The sequence below is a fragment of the Schistocerca serialis genome, chromosome 2 (assembly GCF_023864345.2).
Source record: "Schistocerca serialis cubense isolate TAMUIC-IGC-003099 chromosome 2, iqSchSeri2.2, whole genome shotgun sequence".
NCBI lineage: Eukaryota > Metazoa > Arthropoda > Insecta > Orthoptera > Acrididae > Schistocerca > Schistocerca serialis.
This window is the reverse complement of record NC_064639.1, coordinates 522,217,240-522,242,121: the sequence shown is the minus strand read 5'-3', so window position 1 is coordinate 522,242,121 and position 24,882 is coordinate 522,217,240.

Sequence of the window (24,882 nt, the reverse complement as noted above, 5' to 3'; positions counted from 1 at the left end):
AGAACACCGGATGAACGGTAAGCTAAATGCGATACGTGAAAACAAACGATTATGTTTCTCACAATATTCTTTTACAGAGTTTTATGTTTAGGATTGTGGAACAATTGTACTAGAAATTCAAGTCAAGAGTCAGTTATTCGCAAGTGTTTTTTTCTGCCGAAACTTACGTGGAATGTGTATTCACTCGTTCTACAACGGTAAAAAAGGAAGTCGCCTGTCGACAGCATTTATTGAAATTTTCCACCAGAAGACTAAAAATAAATAAAAATCTCCTATTGGAGGTTTCACTAAAGATTTGTACTGTACTTACTGTGTCATGTGTACGTCGAAATAAATATGAAACATGACTGGTGAATCTCTACCAGTAAGATGTTATAACTTCGCAGTAGGACCTAAATCAAGCCCTCTTGTTTCCATGTACCCCTTCAGACAGATATTATGCAGCTTGACGTCGTCCACCAGAGTAAGACGCAGCGAGGCACACCGTTTTATGGTATGCAGTTGCCCAAATCCTGGCCCGTACACGAAGCATCGGAATGAGTAATTGGTTCACACGTGTGTGTGTGTGCGAGAGTAATGACCAGATTTTACAGTGCAGCCCAAGTTCTCGACAAAGGATATCCATTAGAGCGGCAGTGGTACGACGAGACGCGTGTGAAATTTATCGTTAATTGAAACCAGGACCGTATCAGTTTATTAATTTCCGTCACGTCGTAAATACCGCGAGCGTCAAAATGGGCAGCGAAAACAGCGCAGGCCGCCCCGGCGTTAAACTATGGCGTTTTTTACGACCAGGTCGTTAAACGCTGCTGAAGCTAGGGTCGGGACGTATCAGTTGGCCACGGAATGCGCTAGTCATCGATTTCGTTTAATGAAGCCAGCGCGACACCACAACACAAGTGGGAATAACAGAAACACGTTCCGAAAATTCCTTCTGAATTTGAGCATTTTACGCTTACGTTTATCACATTTCGTGGAGCTGGACGAATTATACTTATAATCAAAGGGTGTAACTACAAGACTGAAAGCAGACTACCGAGAAGGATCACATAAAGTAAAGGAGGAGAAATATTTACTGTTGAATGACTGTGAATTCAAGAGAAACCCAATCTGTGTCCACTGAAGATATTAGCAAAAATAGTTCGGGCAGTACATAAAATGAGGAAACCGTTTGTTACGTTTTTCATCTTTGTACTGACCAAGTGATGTCACGTAAGAACTTCAGGAAAACTACTTTTCTTCAGAATACACATAAGAGCAACATCTCTCTCATTATGGAGGGATGCTGACTCAGTCTTTCAGGATAGAAAATGGGAAGTTGCGGTACAGATGATGGCCCAGAGATCACCAGTGTGTGTTGGTGTGTGTGGTGTGTGTGTGTGTGTGTGTGTGTGTGTGTGTGTGTGTGTGTGTGTGTGTGTGTGAGTGCAGTGGGTGAAGTGTTATGAAACAATGTGTGTACAGTGCGTGCAGTGCAGTGACTGATAGTGATATATGAGTGAACAATGTGACATTACATTATTTAATAAGTTATTTGTAAAAAAAGTATTGTATACCAGGAGTAAAATCTAATAATTGTTTCGCTACGGTCGCAGGTTCGAATCCTGCCTCGGGCATGGATGTTTGTGATGTCCTTAGGTTAGTTAGGTTTAACTAGTTATAAGTTCTAGGGGACTAATGACCTCAGCAGTTGAGTCCCATAGTGCTCAGAGCCATTTGAACAATTTTTTTAAAATAGTTGTTTAAAATAAGGAGTCTGTAAATATATGTGTATACGAATTGGCTTATTTTAAATTGGTCTAAACTTGTAAATACTTTGACATGTCCCATGTCCTTGTAAGAAGAGATCTACAGATGAATAAAGTTACTACCACCACTACTACTAACAAGGGAACCTCCCCATCGCACCCCCCTCAGATTTAGTTACAAGTTGCCACAGTGGATAGGCTTTGAAAAACTGAACACAGATCAATTGAGAAAACAGGAAGAAGGTGTGTGGAACTGTGAAAAAATAAGCAAAACATACAAACTGAGTAGTCCATGGGCCACATAGGCAACATCATGGACTATGTGAGCTCAGTAGCACCGTGGTCCTGTGGTAGAGTGAGCAGCTGCAGAACAAGAGGTCCTTGGTTCAAGTCGGCACTCGAGTGAAAATTTTACTTACTTTATTTTTGCATAGTTATTATCTGTCCTTTCGTTCATTGACGTCTCTGTTCACTGTAATAAGTTTAGTGTCTGTGTTTTGCGACCGCATCGCAAAACCGTGCGATTAGTAAGACGAAAGGACGTGCCTCTCCAATGGGAACCGAAAACATTAGATCCCAGGGCCATAGATCAACCGATTCCTCCACAGGAAAACACATCTGATATATTCTATACGACACTGGTGACGGCATGTGCGTCACATGACAGGAATATGTTGTCGGCCCACCTAACTTGTACACTTGGCGAATGGGTAAAAAGATTCTTCTACCTTGCCCGATTTAGGTTTTCTTGTGGATGTGATAATCACTCCCAAAAAAGTGATGAAAACATAAGAGTTTGTCACATAAATTGAAAATAAAAAATTAAACTTTTCACTCGATGGAAGATTTAAACCAAGGACCTTTCGTTCCGCAGCTGCTCACGTTACCACGAGACCACAGCGCTCCTGCGTTTCTAGTGTCCTTGATGTTGCCTATCTTCCCGCGAACTACTCAGTTTGTATATTTTGCTTATTTCTTCACAGTTCCACACAACTTCTTCCTGTTTTCTCAATTGATCTGTGTTCAGTTTTTCAAGGCCTATCCACTGTGCCAACTTATAACTAAATCTGAGGGGGGTGCGATGGGGAGGTTCCCTTGTAAGAGGGAAACACTGACCTCATCGCGAGATTGAGTGCAACCTGGTAGCATAGCCTGTAGGCGACGCTGGTCTGCTACTCGTTGTCTATTCCAAAATGCTACCCTTATTTCCGGCGGTTTATTTGAGCGAAGAGATGAAAATCAACGAGAATCAAGTCAGGGCTATGTGATGTCCCTTTCTGTCAAAAACGTTGCAGTGGCGACATCGTTGCACCTACAGTGTGGCTGAAAATTGTTACGAAGAAGGATACGCGAAACAGTTACATTATGTGGTCAAAATTGTTACGTTGTTTTCTATTAGTGATTGTATTACATTTCATTTTCGTAGGAATCCAAGAAATGATCAGGCGGAACACTTTAACAGCCACTTCACACATGGCGGACGATACTGTTGTTGTAGGCATGTTTATAAACTCACTGTGCGCTCAAAACTGACAATGAGATGTGACATGGTGACCATGCTAGAGACACTGCACGCCACGTCTGCGCAAAGCTTTCCCCAATTTTCACTGTGGTTTTTATGTTGTGACCGAAAGAATGCTGAAAAAATTGCCCTTCTATAATACTTTTATGTAAGTATTTTACTTGCTTTTTCTTTCTTTCCACTTTCTATCACCTTCTTTCCTTCCTTCCTTTTCCCTTTTTATTTCCACATAGTTAAATTTTTACGTTAATTTTCTTGCCTTGACATCGTTCTATGTTGGGTATCTTGGCTGAGACTGTGGAAAACCTCTCATTTCTTATCTTATCACTCCTAATTTCCCACATCCTCCTATGGGACCACATATTAAACACTCCGATTTTATTGTTTTCCGTTTTTCCAAATTCCATGATTCACTACAATACAACGCTGTGCTCGAAACGTAATTTCACAGAAACGTATCTCTCAGAGTATGCACGAGTTTACGTACGGTATTATCTGATTTCTCATGGCCATGAATTCTTTCTTTTCCTGTACTAATCAATTGCTTAAGTCCTCCTTCCTGTGTCAGCCAAGTGTTGTTTTTTTTTTTTTTTTCTTTTCAGGCAGTTGAATTCTTTTATTTCATCTACTTTTTGAACCCTAATTTTGATATAAATTTCTTCCTTTATCAATGAACTAGCTGACAAACCCGATCTGGCCTGAGTATTTATTTTGCATTCCCAAGTATTTATTTTGTCAAATGTCTATTAGGAATGGAAACCGAATAAACTGTGTTTATAGAGTGATATCAAAAAAAATTCCGTATTATGAATTCGTGAAATCGACTTTAAACTATAAAACATTCGCACAAAGAAATATGTGTAGTGTTCAGATTTATAAGTACAGCTGCTTGACGTGTCTACAGCATGGTTTTGTAAGCGTCTCTATGGCATTACCTTTTCATAACTCTACAAAGGGCATTGTTTTCTCCTGCAGCCGTTTGCGCTTCACCGTTGAAAGTGGTCCAAACTCGACTGTAGGAGTGTCTTAGTAGTAAAAGATAACTGTATTGAAACTTGATGTATAATGTGGTATTTCTCTCACGCTTATGGGTGTTTATGATGTCATATCTCCTGAACTATGTGGGGTACCGTGATATAGTTGTGTAGGTGCATTTTGCAGCATATTTGGATGCTGTCAGCGAATAGAGTTAGTAGCACAGAAGAAATAAATTTAAGCGTCATGCATGATGCGGCACTTTTTTCATGCCCTGCATTGTCTGTGACGTCATATCTCCTGAACTAAGAAGGTAGATGTTTCTCATCCCCACAGCGATTGTCGACTGACGGTAACATATATGTGGACCAAGTTTGATTGAAATCGGTGCAGTGGTTTAGGGGGGGATGTGGAACACACACACACAGATACACACACACACACACACACACACACACACACACACACACACACACACACACATACACACACGCGCGCATGCGCACCCATACATACATACATGCATTTTTATAAAATATATAAATAACGCAATTCCGTCATCTGTATTTACAATATTAGCGGCCCACGGAAAGTATATGAGTATTCATGGCAAAGGGCTTTACTGACTGACCAGAAATTATCTGACAGCCTCTCCATTAACGTCTGTCACTGATTATTCCCTGAATGTGTCCCCCCCCCCCCCCCCCCCAGATTGAATCCGCGCAGTTGAGTGTTGTTTTATGGTGCAAAATGTTGTTGTAAGGGCGCAATCCGCCACAAAGTATCTTAGTAACGAACTCCGGAAAAACTCCGAACATCCACGATCACTAGCAAAGCAAAATACAAAGATCGGTTTTAGTTAAGAGTACGTCACCCTCTTCAACTTCGCAATTCATACAATCTCCACCACCTGCAGTATGTGTCGTGTCATATTAGAAACGTATGTGTAAGAAACACTGGTGGTCGGCATGTCATAATTAAAATAAGCGTCGACTGCCAGTGTTATGCTCATGCCGATTCTGAAAACTGGAGTCTGTACTACAGATTCCGCTATTCTGACAATGTCGGGAACACATAATATTTGTAAATGCTTGAATGAGTAGACATATTGTTTGTATTGACCAACAAACGTTTGACGTAAGTTAACAACTATTTTCAATATATGTCGCTGAAGAATATAGAGATGTATTATCTTAAATCAGGAAACAACTTGCGGATCATAGGAAGTAAAATGTTATACAGATATAAAATAAAGGGGTTTTGAAATTGGTAAAGTGTGCAGGAATCCAAATATTAAGCTGGGAAGGTACCGCATTCAGCCAGATTATATTGAGGATGCCACAGTAGCTATGTACTATACAAGCATATCAAAATGTATTTAAATATTGGTACAGTGAAACACATGAAGCCAAAAACATAGTAACCAACGAAAGACAATTACGTTTCGGAAGCAATGTATAGTGAATGAACTCAAATAGAATTAACTGGCCTAACATTACTATACTGAACAATATATCAGAGGTGAAAAGTCGCATTCACAAGGTATAACAGGACAATGGAATTCTTTTGGGGGGGGGGGGGGGGGGAGGGCGGAGTGGGGAGGCCGTCGTGATTGTACTCAGGTGATACATACGAAATGATTTCCCATTTCATTACTGCCGACCGACAGTCTTTGAACGCGTAATGGTAGTTGCAGATAGATGCATGGGAATTTCTGAAATAATTAGGGAATTCAGTATTCCGAGATCCACAGTGTCAAGAATGTGCCCAGAATAGCAAATTTGAGGTATTACGTCTTACCACTGACCGACCGAGAGCGGCGTCTTTGCGTAGAGTTCTCAGTGCTAATAAACAAGTAACATTGAGTGAAACAACCGCAGATATCATTGTGGGACGTACGACGAATATATCTGTTAGAACAGTGCAGTGTCGTTAACGTGCTATGGCAGCAGACGACCTACACGAATGCCTTTGCTAAAAGCACGGCATCGGCTGCAGCGACTCTCCTGGGCTCGTGACCGTCTCGGATAGACCAAAGGCGACGGCAAAGCCTTGGCCCAGTCAGTAAAGTCCCGGTTTAGATGGATAAGAGATGCTGAGTGTGGCGCAGACCCCTCGAAGCCGTGGACCGAAGTTGTCAACAAGGCACTATGCAGGCTACATATTGGCGTGGAATGTGCTTACGTGAAATTCACTAGATCCCCTGTTTCAACTGAACGCATCATTGAGTGGAAATGGTTATGTTCAGCTACCTGGAGGACAGTTGCAGCCATTCAGGGCCTTCATGTTCAAAAACAACTATACGGTATGCCAACATGCCAAAATCGTTCGCTATTGGTTTGAAGAACATTCTGGACAATTCGAGTAAAGGATGTGGCCACCCTGATGGGCCGACGTGTATCCCATCGAACTTGTATGGGATCTAACTGAGAGGTCAATTCGTGTAAAAAATGTTACTAGGATGCGCATTTTCATCTTAGCATTACACAGAAAGCAGCAGGGTCATCATATCAATCATACACAGCTTGTTTTGAACAGTTTAATTTACCTTACACAATTTAATACAGCAAGACAGACAAAAATCTAAACCTCTGCATCTCATACACAAGGCACAAATAAAAATATCCTGAATGATAAAAAAAAGCCACTTAACCAAGCGGAGCCTTAATGAATCTGATCGGTCACTAATGACAGAGTATCACTTAACAAGACCGAAATTATACTTTAAGCCCAAAGTACATTCCCCAGAGTGGGGGAGGAACGGGCTATCAAGCTTAACGCCCTGACGGAGCCAGAAACAAAGAGCGAAGCGACACTCAACATAAAGACGGACTGAGGAGGCCGGCTTCTACATGGAGCCGGTAAAACGAATCACAGTTCTGCTGGGAAAGGCCAAGTGGTCAAGCTCCGATGCCACGCCCCACCGTGCCGGGAGAAATGGACTGCGCTCCACGTAACTGAAACATAAATCAACTAAAACTGCACACTTGCATTTATACATTCATACTACACGAGATATAAAACCATAACACCTAAAACAGAAAAGCTCGCCTCAAAAATGTTTTTAACTCAGTAACTTAAGCGGTCATTTAAACACCATAACACGACGTGATAGTAACAGCTGAATTTATTTTAAAGACAAGGCCGAGCACAACTATATTTTCATGAAAAAGATGTAATTTTACGAGACAGCATCGTCTTACATTACTCGTAACTAATGTGTAGTTACTTGTATCTATAAAGCATGATTAGCACCGCCATAAAAATACAATCACTAAACAAAGAGCAGCTCATCAGTCTTGCTTACATATATCTGCTGACGCTTTATCAAGTAGTAAGAAACCAAGGTGGAATGCCTAAGGCACGTTATCATGGCATGTACGGCTTAACTGGCCATGGCACACTCGGAACCAAACTCATACATATACTATGTGACCAAAAGTATCCAGACTGTCCCAAAAAATAGGTTTTTATTATTAGGTACCTTGTGCTGCCACCTACTGCCAGGTACTCCATATCCGCATCCTCAGTAGTCATTAGGCATCGTGAGACAGCAGAATGGGGCGCTCCGCGGAACTCACGGACTTCGAAAGTGGTCAGGTGATTGGGTGTCACTTGAGTCATACGTCTGCACACGAGATTTACACACTCCTAAACATTCATGGGTCCACTGTTTCCGATGTGATAGTGAAGTGGAAACGCGGAGAGAGACGTACTGCACAAAAGCGTACAGGCTGACCTCGACTGTTGACTGACTGAGACCGGCGACAGTTGAAGAGGATCGTAATGTGTAATAGGCACACATTTTTTCAGACCATCATACAGGAACTCCGGGTCCACTGCAAAGTACAATGACAGTTAGGCGGGAGGTGAGAGAACTTGGATTTCATTGTCGAGCGGTTGCTCATTAGCCACACATGACATCGGTAAATACCAAACGACTACTCGCATGGTGTAACGAGCGTAAACACTGAACGGTTATACAGTTGTGTAGAAGACGAATCACGGTGCCCTATGTGGCGAGCCTATGGCAGGGTGTGGGTATGGCGAATGACCGCTGAACGTCACCTGACAGCGTGTGTAGTGCCAACAGTAAAATTCGGAGGCGATGGTGTCATGGTGTGGTCCTATTTTTCGTGGAGAGGGCTTGCAGTCCTTGTTGTTTTCCGCCGTACTATGGCAGCACAGCCCTACATTGATGTTTAAAGCACCTTCTTACTTACCATTGTTGAAGAGCAATTCCGGTATGGCGATTGCATCTTTCAACACGGTCGAGCACCTGTTCATGATAGACGGCCTGTGACAGAGTGGTTACATGACAGTAAGATCCCTGTAATGCACTGGCCTGCACAGAGACCTGACCTGAATCCTGTAGAACACATTTGGAACGTTTTGGAATGCCGACTTCGTGCCAGGCCTCACCCATCTACATCGATACTTCTCCGCAGTGCAGCACTTTGTGAAGAATGGCCTGCCATTCCCCAAGAAACAATCCAGCACCTGACTGAACGTATGCTTGCAAGAGTGGAAGCTGTCATCAAGGCTAAGCGTAGCCCAACACCATATTGAATTCCAGCTTTACCGATCGAGGGGGCCACGAGCTTTGAAGTCATTTTCAGCCAGGTGTCCGGATGCTTTTGATCATATTGTGTATCAGAGGATGGACTGTTAATCCAGGTGTCCCTCCGGGAAGCTCTTCTTCTCAACGTTCACTACGAGGTGAGCACAAAACCGTCGCCGGCCGCAGCACCCCACTCGTAACAGCATAATGAGCGTGCGCACCAAGAAATGGTCAACTTTCCGATCCCGCAGTATCTCGCGACTGACAGACCACACAGTAAGGCCGCTGCCTCGACGCTACTGACTTAAACAGCCGAACCAATAACGAACAACTGACTCGAGACCGGCCACAAGAAAATCGAAAGCAAAGATGACACTAGTGGGACAGAAGTACTGACGCCAGCTCCTTGACGTATCAGCTGCACCAGCAACACTTCTGCAGTTATTGACGACTATAGAGGCAGTATGGGTCATTATATCTGTAGGGGACTTCCAACGACTTGTGAGTTCAATCCACGTCGAGCTGCTGAATATACCGGGCAAGAGAAGGTACGATACGATTTTTGTCACCTGATTGTACAGGGAGGTCAGTCCGAAAAGCTTACAAAGGAGTTGCAGAGTAGGTTGAGCTGAGAAAAAATTGTTAAGAAAAGAATTCAGCTTCGATTTAATTAGTATTGACGTAAGGCAGTCAGGTCATTTTGGGCGCAATTCCAAGCAGCCGGTGAGAGACAGTGTCACGAAAAATGTTCTTCTTTTGGTTTTATCAAACAAACAAACTTACCTTTGGATCACCTGACTTACGTTTATCTCTTCCGATAAAGGCACATTTGACCTTTTATGTTAAAAATAAATTAGTAATGGCTAAAAAGCTATTTTTATTTAAAAACGACGAGTTTCGGCGTTGTTAGTCATCGTCAGATTGTGTTAAACTGTCAATTGAAGATCATTGCGCCGACTACCAAAGCTCAACGTCATCCACATAAAGATAAAGCCGTGTGAGTGAAAATCCGGTTTTCTGAATAACTAAAATGGACTTTGGGAAGATCTGAACTGTTACAGCAATAAGTAGATGACAGAGTAGAGCCGCTCGTACATGTTGGCCAGCGTGCCAAACAGCTGATCGCTGTAGCTGGCAGAGACACTAGAATTACTGGACGGCGGATGGCCGCATATAGCAGCGCTAATACAAAAAAAGCACAGTAGATGGCGGTATTATGTTAAGTTACGAAGAAGGCTGATATGGGAATGACTCGCCTAAACTTAATGAGAAGGAATACGTTAGATTAAAATTAAAGTTATTATGTGATGAAAATTAAAATTATGAAAAGGTAACATGGGCTAGCCAAATCACGTTCAATACAATAATACTTGCTTCACACATTGTATAAGCAGTACCGTGGTAAATGACAGTAATATTAAAAGTCAGGCCGCATGTACGACGTAAATAAAGCATACAAAAGCAGCTTCAATTACCAGTCAACTAAATACACCAACTGTAAAACTGCTATAAAACTTTTACCTATCTCAGAATTGTAAAAAATTTACAAGTCTGTGTGAGGAGCAGAATGCTGTGACACTGCACTATTAAATGTACGCTCAAAACCCACACAGTTATAATGAATGTCCACATAGGGCAATAAAACCTTAATCCCTTGACTACCATATACGCCGACCTAAATTTTTAATTGCCTACATGGTAGCCTTGGGGTGAAAACACATTACATTAAAAAAGAAAAATAGAAAGTCCAGAGCCAATGATACTCACTGGATAGGTCTTAGCTTAGAAAACAAGAACATAATGATAAAAAACTATTGGAATAATAATGCTTAGTCAATGGAGGGACCTCATGACAGGTATCATGGAATCTTAAAATGACTGATTCTTGCTAACTAACTGGTCAGTAAGAAGAATACCACTATGTTCGCGTGACAGTATAGCAATTTCCAACTCTTCTAATAAGTTCATATTTTTTTCCCTTTTTGGCGTAATGGAGTACTGTTAAATTGCTTTGTGTCGGCGGCTGATGTCCACTAGATTTTATGTGCTCTGCAAACGCCGAGTGCTGTTTAACCTGCCCATTTCTATTCAGTAAATTTTCCCAATTGTAGTCTTAAATCTTTGTCCTATTTATGATGCACCACATTCACTGGAATTGGTCTTTTAGGCATTTGTCTGTATACGGCTGTTCATTGTGTATATAACGGCTCTGTAGGCTGTTGGCCGAAGCAAAAATTACGACTACACTCTACTTTCTGAAAACTTCGGCTAGCTCGTACGAAAGTTTCCTACCAAGAGTATTCTCACGAAATTGGGAGTAGTAGCCGGTGGTGCCAGTGGGATTTGTACTCATTTTGCGAGGTCTTTTTTCTGTATAGATTGTTAACTATCGGTGCGGTATGACCGTTACAAACAGCAATGTACTTGAAAACAAAAGAAACAGTTTGTGGACGTTAGCTTCGGCCAACAGCCTACAGAACCGTTTTATCCCCAATGAACAGCAACATAGAGACAAATTAGCTGACTCAGACGTGTAAGAGGTTAATTTCAGTGAATGTGATGCTTCATAAATAGGACAACCGGGTTGGATGATAAAACCTTGATTTCTTGAGCGTTTACTGAATAGAAAAGGGAAGGTTAAACACCATGCAGTGTTTGCACAGCACTTAAAATCTAATTTAAAAATACTCCATTCGGCAAAAAAAGGGAAAAAATCCGAAATTATTAGAAGAGATGGAAATTGCTAAACACTCACGCGAAAAAAGTGGTGTTCTTCTTAATGACCACTGGGTTAACAAGAATAGGACATTTTATGATTTAATGATACCTGTCATAAGTGCCCTCATTTGACTTAGTTTTTAATCATTGTACTATTGTTTTGTAGCCTACGACCTATTCAGTGTGTACCGTAGGCTCTGGACCTTCTGTTCTCCGTTTCTTTGGTATGGTGTATAATGTATTTTAATCCCATGACCACCATGTAGGCATTTAAATGTTTAGGTTTCTATTGCCATGTATGAAAAATTTACTTTAAGTGTGTGGCTTTTGAGCCTGAATTTAACAGTGCAGTGACATAGCATTCTTCCCCTCACACAAACATGTAACTTTTTTAACTTTTGTAACATCTGTAAAAGTTTTATTGCAATTATACAGTTGGTTCACTTAGTTAATTGTTAACGGACGTTGCTTTTGTACGCTTCACCCATGTCGTACGTGCTGTCTGACGTTTAATATGACATTGATTTACCATAGAACTGTTTACCTGGTATGTAAAGTAAGCATCACTGCATTGCGAGTGATTTGGATAGCCCATATTAGCTTTTCAATAACTTTAATTTTCATTACATTTTAGTAATTCTAGTACTGCTGCCGGATAGACCGTTCAGCTATTTGGCATCCAGGCCAACATGTACACGTGGATCCATGCTGTGATCTCTAGCTGTTATTACAGTTCAAGTGTTCCCAAAGTTACTTTTATTTATTCTGACTGCTTGATTTTCATCCAGACAGTGTTATGTGTATGTGGATGACACAAAGCTTTGGTAGCCGGCACAAAGCACACAATTTGATAGTTTTAGGTAACCTGATTATGTCTGACAGCGGCGAAACGCGATATGTATCAATAAAAATAACTTAGCCAACGAGACTGTTTTGTATGTAATATAACCATGACAATAGTTTGCTGTATGAATCAGCCAACGAGGGAATGGTATTAAAAGTACATTTTAACTGGTAATGAACAATTGATGAAGTGCTAACCTACGAACTCAACAGACGTCTGTGCATTTCCGCATTTTAGTGTTTGTAGGTACTTGTATTGTTAAGAAAATAATTCCGTACGCTGTGAAGTAATTCTTAAGAAAAAAAATTCCATTCATTGCGCCGTTTCCGAATTAATTAGCATTGAAGTTAGCCAATCAGGTCGTTGTGATCTCAGATTCAAGTACCTGCACGCGCTAAAATGTGTTAAGGCACAGACCGTCTGTTGGTCCGTGAGTTCCCACTTGTCCAAATGCTCATTTCCAGTTAAAATATGCCTTTATCGGAAGTAATAAGTTTAAATTGGTTCAGCAAAAGATCAATTTTTTCGGTTTGAGGAAATCAAAGGAATAACACATTTGGCGAGACTATCTCTGGCGGGCTATCTGAATCCCCGCTCCAGATTAGCCGAGCGGTCTTGGGCGCTGCAGTCATGGACTGTGCGGCTGGTCCCGGCGGAGGTTCGAGTCCTTCCTTGGGCATGGGTGTGTGTGTTTATCCTTAAGAAAATTTTGGTTAAGTAGTGTGTAAGCTTGCGGACTAATGACCTTAGCAGTTAAGTCCCATAAGATTTCACACACATGTGAACATGTGTGCTACCTGAAACTGCTCGCGCAACTACCTCAGAGGCTAACTTCAATGATAATTAAATGGAAAACGGCGTAACGTATCGATATATTTTCTTAACAGTTACTTCTCAATGTGACGAACTTTTTTTCTTAACATTTACTTCACAGGACGACATGCCCTGCAACACCCTTACAAACTTTTGAGACTTTTTCTGAGCGCCCTGTATACATCAACGTTGCACCTTCCATAGATTATAGGATGATATTCTAAATTGCGAGAGGTATAAAGTAAGATTACTCTCCACGTATATCATTCTCAGTAGACTTACTCAAAGTTTCTGATGCTGAATTAAAAACGTGGTCGTTTAGCTTTTGACGTTGTACTTTTTGGCTCTTGTGCAGAAAACACCAACGATGAATGAAAGAAGTTAACAGAAAAAGTAAAAGGTGGTCCAGAAAATCAGGATGATATGTCTCAGACGGTGTATAGCACACATAAATGAAAATGATAAAGTTTTGAGAAGGTATGGAAGCTGGCGAACGGGACGTATATGCAACAGGAATTTCCTTGCGGGATTGTAAGATGGCCTACAATAAAATATCGAGGAGACTTTATGTAGCCTACTGTAACGTGATCTATCCAGCTTTAGAAACTGTTACATATGCGCCCACAACAATGGCGTCGTTGGCGAAACTGTCCACTTTCTGAGTGTTCCAACCTCGACCATACGAAACTGCGAGGACATCCACAGCAATAGTCAGCTAAGGTAAAAGTTTTTGGGTACGATACAACCCCGGCCCGTCACAAGTTCCTTTCCTGTGTCTAGCTCCTCATCTAGTACTTGGAACCCGCGTTCTGGCTCTGAGCACTATGGGACTTAACATCCATGGTCATCATTCCCCTAGAACTTAGAACTACTTAAACCTAACTAACCTAAGGACATCACACAACACGCAGCCATCAGGAGGCAGAGAAAATCCCTGACCCCGATGGGAATCGAACCCGGGAACCCGGGCGTGGGAAGCGAGAACGCTACCGCACGACCACGAGCTGCGGACCCTGCGTCCTCAATCGTTTGCTAGATGTATTCCAATCTCTTATCTTCCTCTACAGTTTTTGCCCTTTACAGCTCCCTCTAGTGCCGTGGAAGTCATTCCCTGATGTCTTATGTGGCGCTGTTCTCTCTCGCCTCGATGGTGATGGGTGTCCCACTCGAGATGACGTGGAACGGCGTCCATCGATCACGATAACGCCAATCTGTAACTATTAGAAAGAAACAGACTGCTCGCGTGGTTTGGTTTTTTTCAGATACTGTATCTCGAAAATGATACCACTGTCTCAGTGGAGCAGCACGCCGGAGTGTGTGCGCCGCCCTTGCTTGTAATGAAAGCAGTTGTGTTCGTTGTCTGTCGATCTTCTTCACTTATAAATGTAGCGACTGCACCACTCGATAACGCGATGCCTTCATTGACCTGAAATAACCGAAAGTTGATTCCACGTTCGCGACAGACCCTTCAGTTTACGCGAACTTGCTCATAATAGTTCTTATGTCCGGTTTGAGAATGGTTATTCAAACGTTAAAAAATAGTGTCTTGAATCATCACTCCCTCACCCAGGCCGAGGCTACATTATGAATTTTGCGAGGATATTAATTTGTTAATTATTATTCCGTCGCCAAGGCGTAGCTACGTCTCGTATTCAACAACTGCACGACGTAACTCCACAGATAACATACCCTTGAGCAATGTTCAGAATGCATCGCAATTTTTGTGTTAAGTTGTTGCTGCTCACATTTAAAGTATTACTAATTCACTTGGCACTTTTATGTTACTAGAATAATCAATTAATTTCACGAATACACTTTAAATGGGCATGAAATGATGTAGGCAACGCGGAGAATTAAGGTTGAATTATGGTTTATTTTTCTTCGTAATTATTGTCTATCCCTACGCTGAGCACACACACCAATATGTCATTCAAGGAATTGAATATGTTAACCTCGATAATTCTGACCTTGACGTTAACTTCTGACAAAACGGCGAAATTGCAATTCCTTAGTGATTGCGCTTAGTCGTGGCCTACTCAAATGTAATAATCGAGTTTATGTCGGCGATCAGTCTCTTTCTGTGTGTGTCCTTTGATGTTCGTGACTATTAAGCACCACGAAAGCTAAGTCCCATCACAAATCAGTAATTACAAGATTCACTTTCTGTCACATACATCAAAATCCCGTTATTTGTCTAACAGTAAACTTGATCCTACTTTAGTCCGACGTCTGACTATTATTTCGAGGCTGTATCGTAAAACTTTAAACTTCAAATCAGCTTTAAAACAATCTATCAGCGTTTACCATGCGTACTACCGTTGCCCGAGTACAAGGGAGAAGTGAAGTTAATATCTCCATTGCAGAGTTACATTGTACTCACAGCGAACTATAGCTCGATGCGGCTACAACTCTCTTCTGGGATAAATGTTATCTTCAGCCGATTTATGGTCTAGACTTTAACCTTCGTAAATAATACACTACTGGCCATTAAAACAGCTACACCAAGAAGAAATGCTGATGATAAACGGGTATTCATAGGATAAATATATTATACTAGAGCTGACATGTAATTACATCTTCACGCAATTTGGGTGCATAGATCCTGAGAAATCAGTACCCAGAACAACCACTTCTGGCCGTAATAACGGCTTGATACGCCTGGGCATTGAGTCAAATAGAGCTCGGATGGCGTGTACAGGTACAGCTGCTCATGCAGCTTCAACACGATACCACAGTTCATCAAGAGCAGTGACTGGCGTATTGTGACGAGCCAGTTGCTCGACGACCATTGACCAAACGTTTTCAATTGGTGATAGATGTGGAGAATGTACTGGTCAGGGCCCCAGACGAACATTTTCTGTATTCAGAAAGGCCCATACAGGACTTGCAACATGCGATCGTATATTATCCTGCTGAAATGTAGGGTTTCGCAGGGATCGAATGATGGGTAGAGCCACGGGTCGTAACACATCTGAGATGTAACATCCACTGTTCAAAGTGCCGTCAATGCGAACAAGACGTGACCGAGACGCGTAACCAATGGCACCCATACCATCACGCCGGGTGATACGCCAGTATGGTGATGACAAATACACGCTTACAATGTGCGTTCACCGCGATGTCGCCAAACACGGATGCGACCGTCATGATTCCGTAGATAGAACTTGGATTCATCTGAAAAAACGACGTTTTGCCATTCGTGCACCCAGGTTCGTCGTTGAGTACACCATCGCAGGCGCTCCTGTCTGTGATGCAGCGTCAAGGGTAAGCGCAGCCATGGTTTCCGAGTTGATAGTCCATGCTGCTGCAAACATCATCGAACTGTTAGTGCAGATGGTTGATTTCTTGCAAACGTTCCCATCAGTTGACTCAGGGATCGAGACGTGGCTGCACGATCCGTTACAGCCATGCGGATACGATGCCTGTCATCGCGACTGCTAGTGATACGAGGCCGTTGGGATCCAGCACGGCGTTCCGTATTACCCTCTTGAACCCACCGATTCCATATTATGCTAACAGCCATTGGATCTCGACCAACGGGAGCAGCAATGTCGCGATACAATAAACCGCAATCGTCATAGGCTGCAATCCGAACTTTATCAAAGTCGGAAACGTGATGGTACGCATTTTTCGTCCTTACACGAGGCATCACAACAACGTTTCACCAGGCAACGCCGGTCAACTGCTATATGTGTATGAGAAATCGGTTGGAAACTTTCCTCATGTCAGCACGTTGTAGGTGTCGCCACCGGCACCAACCTTGTGTGAATGCTCTGAAAACGGCATCTTCTTCCTGTTGGTTCAATTTCGCGTCTGTAGCATTTCATCTTCATGGTGTAGCAATTTAATGGCCAGTAGTATAATTTTTGAATTCTTTCTTTAAAGTTTCTGTTTTCTATCACATGGTATTTTTCATTTAGACCTTTCTTTATGATAATCATTAGTATTTATACAACATTCCTGTTAATCAAACTGAGAAGAGTGTAAATTTTGTTGTCAGTTGTTTCCATCACTGTCAGGATGACTAATTTTGCTGTACCTTTTGCAACAAAAAGGGTGGTTATTATGGGTTCTATGTTTGGGCTGTTACACTTAGCCGATGTTCGGTCATTCTGTCCCTTCTCCTTGTCAGTGATTTCCACATATTCCTTTCCTCTCCCATTCTGCGCAAAACCCCCTTTTGTGATAAGGTATTCAGATAGCATATTAAACAGCCTTGTAAGAAATTGTGGGTCACTTGAGGGATTCTTGTTGAAGCTAATGGAGGAGTATTTATTGACAAGAATACGATCCTGCAGCAGCTGCACAAGAGAAAATGTATAGAAAATTAATAAGAATAGTTATAATACATCAAATAACATGCTCATTATGTCATAGATCAAGAAATCTGACATCATTCTTAAATCTATATGGAATGTAGTGAAAAGAGAACAGGGCAAGAGTCCACAGAATAGGTTAACGTCACTTTCGGTTTAAATGGAATGGCTATACATATTCTGCGACGGGTAGTAGTTATGGCTGATACAACCGGAATCCACTTTCCGTAGTCGCATTACAAATCATCTGGAGAAACAAATCAGTAAGTTGTCATGTTTTGCGTACTTTTATCCGATAATTTCTTGTTGAATAATGTGGTGTTATAACTCGTATGTGAGAAGAAAAAAGACATCATTCCTCAATAGCGTACTGTAAGAATGATATGTTGTGCTCATCACCACCGTCTTGTAGTGATTTGTACAAGGAGTTAGCCATTTAAACAAGTGCTAAACAGTGAGGAGTTAGTCACAACTGCTAAACAATACATTTATTCCATCATGAAGTGTGCTGTAAATAAGCAACTGCAGTTAAAAACGAACAGCATAATACTCATTACAATAGTAGAAGAAAAAACTACATTCATTACTGAAGTTAGTCTTTAGCACCAAAAGGGGTGCACCATGCTGCCACCGGAACTTTTATTCACTTACCCAGTGTTATAAAATGTCTGACAGGCAGCACAGGTAAATCTGTAAACAAACTGAAACAGTTTCACTTCGACAACTCCTATTTCGTAGAAGAATTTCTGTCCTAGTAACCTGCAGTAGGTGGTGATTATGAGTTACTAATTCACATCTTTACTTTAAGAAAATCATTTCAAATGGTCAGCAGGTAGCCATAGTTACAAAGGAGTGCGTAATGTGAATGTAAAATGAGTCGTTCCACATCATTATGATCAATCGTACAAATAATCTGTGGAATATGAAACTAACTAGCTTTATTGATTCCACGTTGGGCATTGAATTACATGGTAGCTACTTCTTCAGGTCCTACAATGGATGTAGATTATGTAGAATTATGTAGAGTCCTTTCTGTCCTATCAGCCAGCTGAATGATGACAAGGCGACGGAACCAATCATGTAACAAATTTAACAAGGTCAAATAATATTTAAAGAACAACAGCATATTAAACAAAAACAAATTGTAAATGGATTCCTAACTTCACCAGTACTTATCCAAATAAACTAAATGATGAATCATGGAGGGCATATGCTTACTTAAACAGTACTCTGTAATATAGAATACATTTTCGAAATTCGTTCTTGATGAATTACTCCAGTGAAAAACTTAGGGGGTTGAACATTTCAGTTTATTTTTTTTTTAAATACGAAGGGAAAAATGCAATACGAGAGCATACAAGTGGTGAGCAAAACGATATGGCAGTTAATAATTTTAAATACGTCATCTGTCGTGTATTACCGAAAAATATTCATGAACCCTAATTTGTAACCTGTAGCACATGTTATTGTACTAAGGCACACTAAATGTATTGGAGCACTTACAACAGACTTATCTGTTTCAAATTGCAGACGTTTTGGTCTGAAATATTTCTGTGAATATATTGTTTTAACAGTTGAAGAAAATAGGTCGAAAATTTCAGATCCACTGCAATTATACAAGAAAATTAAGCACCACAGCCACCAGTACAGAACTAATCAGTATAGGGTGGGAACCCGCTCTGGTAATTCATTTTCTTCGGTTACCTGCTAGGTCTTTGCACAGGACACTATTCCAAAATCTTTAATACGAATTAAGACAGAAAATGGAAGTTTATGTTTTGTTCCAATGTCCACCTTGCAGTAGGGAGAGCGCTACTTCTGTGACGACGTTCAGACTTTTAAATCCTTACTTATCAAAGGGTGCATGAAGTTACCAAATCTATCTGACTCAACAAAAATAGTCTGAGAACATCTTTAAAGAGAGTCGCAAAAACGCCAATGTGGCCATCATCACAGATGGAATGTATATCTTGTTCACCGTACGACCCAACAGAAAACGTTCCACTACAAAACACTCTGAAGTAAGATGTGGTAAATATGAGTAGCGTCCATTGTAGCCGAATTAGCAACCGAAGTAATTATGTCAATCGAACAGAAGACTACGACGAATGATCGAAAACTTATACGTGAAGGTACCATACGTGAAGGTATTAATAGTTTTATTTATAATTTGTTTATTACAGTGAATACGTGCAGAAAAGCAAGTACTAAATCAGTTACTGACGAAAGAGCAGTGAGCAGCTGAAATGAATCTGAACTGACACTTCGCTTTCCCGTGCAAAACTTATAGAAAGCTGTGGTTAAACATTGAACGCATGGAGTAAATATATGTGTTTAAAATATATTTGGTTTCTTCTCCACAGAACCAAATTTACAGAGAAGTATCGAGGTCAGGAATTAATGGCCTGAATAATTTACACAGCCAGTTGGTTTGGTTTGAGGGCGACATAGCTCAAACAACTATCACAGCAAACGCTCCAGAAATATTCAGCACAGGAAAACCAGGCCACTTTGATAACCCAGTTCCTGGTAATGGTCGCAATAGCAGGCACTCAGTGCAGTCAGACGGATTATGCGGTAACGAATCAGCAAACAAAACGGAGTGAAGCGAGCACACCTACAGTAGTCAGAGCGTTAATTGCCTGACCTCTCTGTTATTCTGTTTCCTCTGTGAGACTGGTGTTCGTTTGTTTTGCGCTAAATATCAGGAACAGCATCATGCTCCGCTAATGGTGGTCGCTGATCAGCTTCGTTCAAATTTCTTACCTCCTAATAGAACGTACGACATATTGTTTTGGTTATGGCTGCAGCTTACAGGGGTCATCAGATCTTACCTCCTAATAAAACGTAGTGCATCTAGAACCGGCTATGATTGCGGCTTACTGGCGTCATCGTTCTTGTTGCAAGAGCCGAAAAAGAAATGTATTTGAGAATTTGTGAAAGATGTTTGTATATCACATTTTCATGTTCACACTTACAAACCATGTAATACCTTCCTTATTTTCTTCTACCGTACATAATGATTGGGAAGCTGAACCTCTTTTGAGTAAAAATAAAACAAAATATGAATTCTACCATTTATTTGGACATGTAGGGCACTGGTCTCCCCCAAAGGCAAAAGTGATCTCATTTTAAAGTTTTATTTCCTCATAGTTTGTTGGTGATTCTGTTTCGTCTTCACACTTCAATAAATCTGACCAAGATTCCATAAAAAAGACATAAACAACAAAAATCTTTTCGCTCCCCGCATTAGTTCTCATGCATCATACTTCTTCAAGCGCATTGATCATGAACTGTCGCTGATATGATTCAGATAACACAGCAGCGCATACCACAGGCAGCATATAGCGAACAAAAGAGCAAGCAGGTCTATGGTTTCTCAATGAACCTAAAGCCTGATCATTTGCTCACAGTAGTAGTTTGAACACAGAAACTGCAAAACTAGAGATACAGTAACATAAGATATTAAATATTCCGTGGACATGAATCAAACTGCGGAAGGTCGTTGCCACAACTTTTAGTGTGGTGTACAGAAAGCATGAAGTCAAATGGCGTGAGGTCAGCGTGAGTGAAGCACCAAGTGGGCTGACTCCGCAACACGATGCGGTTGTAGGAACGAGAAAAGACACTGTGTGTCAACCAGCGAGCAGTTTTACGGTGCATTGTGGTGCACCTCTTCATTACAACATGGACCAGAGACATCTGAATGATATCACACGGAAAATAGTCGTCGGGAAATGAAATATGATGAGTAAGACACGGCATTGTTCAGCGCGCATGGGTAGCCTTCCGAACCACAGGCAGTGGAGCACGGAGCAGAGGAGACGGTCGACCACGGTAAACTACGAGAGCAGATGACCGTTAGATTATGCAGCTGGCTAGAAGACGTCCATGTCAAACAGCGAGTGCAGTTACAACTACATTTAACGGGGGAACGGTGACTTCATGAGGGTTCTCACTTTGCCCGACGACCGCTACGCTGTGTTACGTTGAGACCCATACATCGGTGGCAACATTCACGATGGTTCCAGGAGCATAGGGACTGGACGAACGAGGAGTGGGATCTCGTGCTCGGATGAGAGCGGATTCAGTCTGAGCAGTGATTCTGGACATACCCTTATATGGCGACAGGGAATACGTAATGCAACCAGCAACATTGTGGAATATGATCATTCTGTTGGTGCAAGTCTTATAGTTTGGGGAGGCATTATGTTGCATGGGCAAACTGCCCTCCAAATCGTTGGACACTATACACTCTACAATAAACATCATTATGACACCTTACGCCTCTCCCATGGGGGTTTTTACAGGGATGCGTTCGGCACTGAATTCATTTTTGAGGTAGTCAGTGCACGACCACATCGAAGTGCGTCGTTGTAGGAAGCATTTTCATCCATAAATATGAAGTCAAGGCTGAACGCCCCCCCCCCCTTCCCCTCTCTTCTAACAGCCGCGTACCGCAAGTCTATAGAGGAACGGAAGGTTCCAAATAATTGGAAAAGAGCACAGGTAGTCCCAGTCTTCAAGAAGGGTCGTCGAGCAGATGCTCAAAACTATAGACCTATATCTCTGACATCGATCTGTTGTAGAACTGGCCGGCCGGTGTGGCCGTGCGGTTCTAGGCGCTTCAGTCTGGAACCGCGTGACAGCTACGGTCGCAGGTTCGAATCCTGCCTCGGGCATGGCTGTGTGTGATGTCCTTAGGTTTGTCAGGTTTAAGTAGCTCTAAGTTCTAGGCGACTGATGACCTCAGAAGTTAAGTCGCATAGTGCTCAGAGCCATTTTTGTTGTAGAACTTTAGAACATGTTTTTTGCTCGCGTATCATGTCATTTCTGGAAACCCAGAATCTACTCTGTAGGAATCGACACGGATTCCGGAAAAAGCGATGGTGTGAGATCCAACTCGCTTTATTTGTTCATGAGACCCAGAAAATATTAGATACCGGCTCCCAGGTAGATGCCATTTTCCCTGACATCCGGAAGGCGTTCGATGCAGTTCCGCACTGTCGCCTGATAAACAAATTAAGAGTCTACGGAATATCAGACCAGCTGTGTGGCTGGATTGAAGAGTTTTCAGCAAACAGAACACAGCATGTTGTTCTCAATGGAGAGACGTCTACAGACGTTAAAGTAACCTCTGCCGTGCCACCGGGGAATGTTATGGGACCATTGCTTTCCACAATATATATAAATGACCTAGTAGATAGGGTCGGAAGTTCGATGCGGCTTTTCGCGGATGATGCTGTAGTATACAGAGATGTTGCAGCATTAGAAAATTGTCGCGAAATGGAGGAAGATCTGCAGCGGATAGGCACATGGTGCAGGGAGTGGCAACTGACCTTTAACCTAGACAAATGTAACGTATTGCGAATACATACAAAGAAGGATCCTTTATTGTATGATTATATGATAGCGGAACAAACACTGGTAGCAGTTACTTCTGTAAAATATCTGGGACTATGCGTGCGGAACGATTAGAAGTGCAATGATCATATAAAATTAGTTGTTGGTAAGGTGGGTGCCAGGTTGAGATTCATTGAGAAAGTCCTTAGAAAATATAGTCCATCAACAAAGGAGGTTGCTCAAAAAACACTCATTCGACCTAAACTTGAGTATTGCTCATCAGTGTGGGATCCGTACCAGGTCGGGTTGACAGAGGAGATAGAGAAGATCCAAAGAAGAGCGGCGCGTCACAGGGTTATTTGGTAAGCGTGATAGCAAGCTCAAGTGGCAGACTCTGCAAGAGAGGCGATCTGCATCGTGGTGTGGCTTGCGGTCCAGGTTTCGAGAGGGTGCGTTTCTGGATGAGGTATCGAATACATTGCTTCCCCCTACTTATACCTCCCGAGGAGATCACGAATGTAAAATTAGAGAGATTTGAGCGCGCACGGAGGCTTTCCGGCACTCGTCCTTCCCGCGAACCATATGCGACTGGAACAGGAAAGGGAGGTAATGACAGTGGCACGTTAAGTGCCCTCCACCACACACCGTTGGGTGGCTTGCGGAGTTTAAATGTAGATGTAGATGTAACGACGGCCATGGGGAAGGAGTATAGTGTCACAATGACTTAGACTGGTGATTGTACCGTGTTGAAAGATTGAGAGGTCATTAAATCTATGGAATACAATGGTTCCACACACCATAGCACCAGGACCATAAAAGTGATCACATTCGACACTTTTCCTGGGTGCATTCTGTGTTCCCAGAGGCATAATGTTTCACGTGTGTACTACCCTCCAAATCATTGAAAACGATACACTAAGAGGTCAACGTTGTAAAACTGTACTCCATTCTCATGTGCATCTTTGCAGATCTGCAGTCATCCCTGACGACATGCTTATGGATGGCAATGGTCGACTGCATTGAACAGCGCACATGCATAGGCTTCCGGACTCGCCTGCACGTTCCCTCTGATTTATATCCCGTCGAGCGGGCATGGCATGCATTGGAGAGAATTGTTGCAGCACATTCTTCACTGACCATCCATCAGTTGCCCATTTCGCTGGTGGTCAAATGGAACACCCTAGCACAAGAACTCATTACTAGCCTTGTGGCCAGCATAGCAGCACGATGCTGAGCACGAACTGCTCTTTGTGGTGAACACACACGCAACTAGGTCCAGGGGACTATCATTAATCGTGGTGACTTCAGAGTAATCACTGTCCTTAAATAATAGTATGATTCCTGTTCTCATGGGGCATTTATTGCTGTTACCTTGTTATACCCTGCAGCACTTCTTTCTGAGTACGTTGTAAGTTTCATCAAGCCATTTTACTTGGCAGTGCCGCAAAATTCGACAGTAACTTCCGTCCTTGCGTTTTGCACAACAGTGAATACTGATGATCCGCTGCATAAAATATGACTCTGCAGCTATCGAGAAACCAGAGTTTGCGGAGGATGAATTTATGCCCGGGGCAACGAATGATTTACAGGTATGTATTTCAGAGCGATCCTTTAAAACAAAGGTCTCACTAAACCAAGGCTCCACCGTTTGTAGTATCCTAAGTCTACAGTGAGATGACTAAAATCATGGGATATCTCCATATCATGTCGGACCACCTTTTACCTGGTGTAGTGTAGCAACTCGAGGTCGCATAGCTAAAACAAGTCGTCGGAAGTCCCATACACAAATGTTGTTGTTGTGGTCTTCAGTCCTGAGACTGGTTTGATGCAGCTCTCCATGCTGCTCTATCCTGTGCAAGCTTCTTCACCTACTTCAACCTGCATCGTTCTGAATCTGTTTAGTGTATTCATCTCTTGGTCTCCCTCTACGATTTTTACCTTCCACGCTGCCTCCAATACTAAATTGGTGATCCCTTGATGCCTAAGAACATGTCCTACAAACTGATCCCTTCTTCTAGTCAAGTTGTGCCACAAACTCTTCT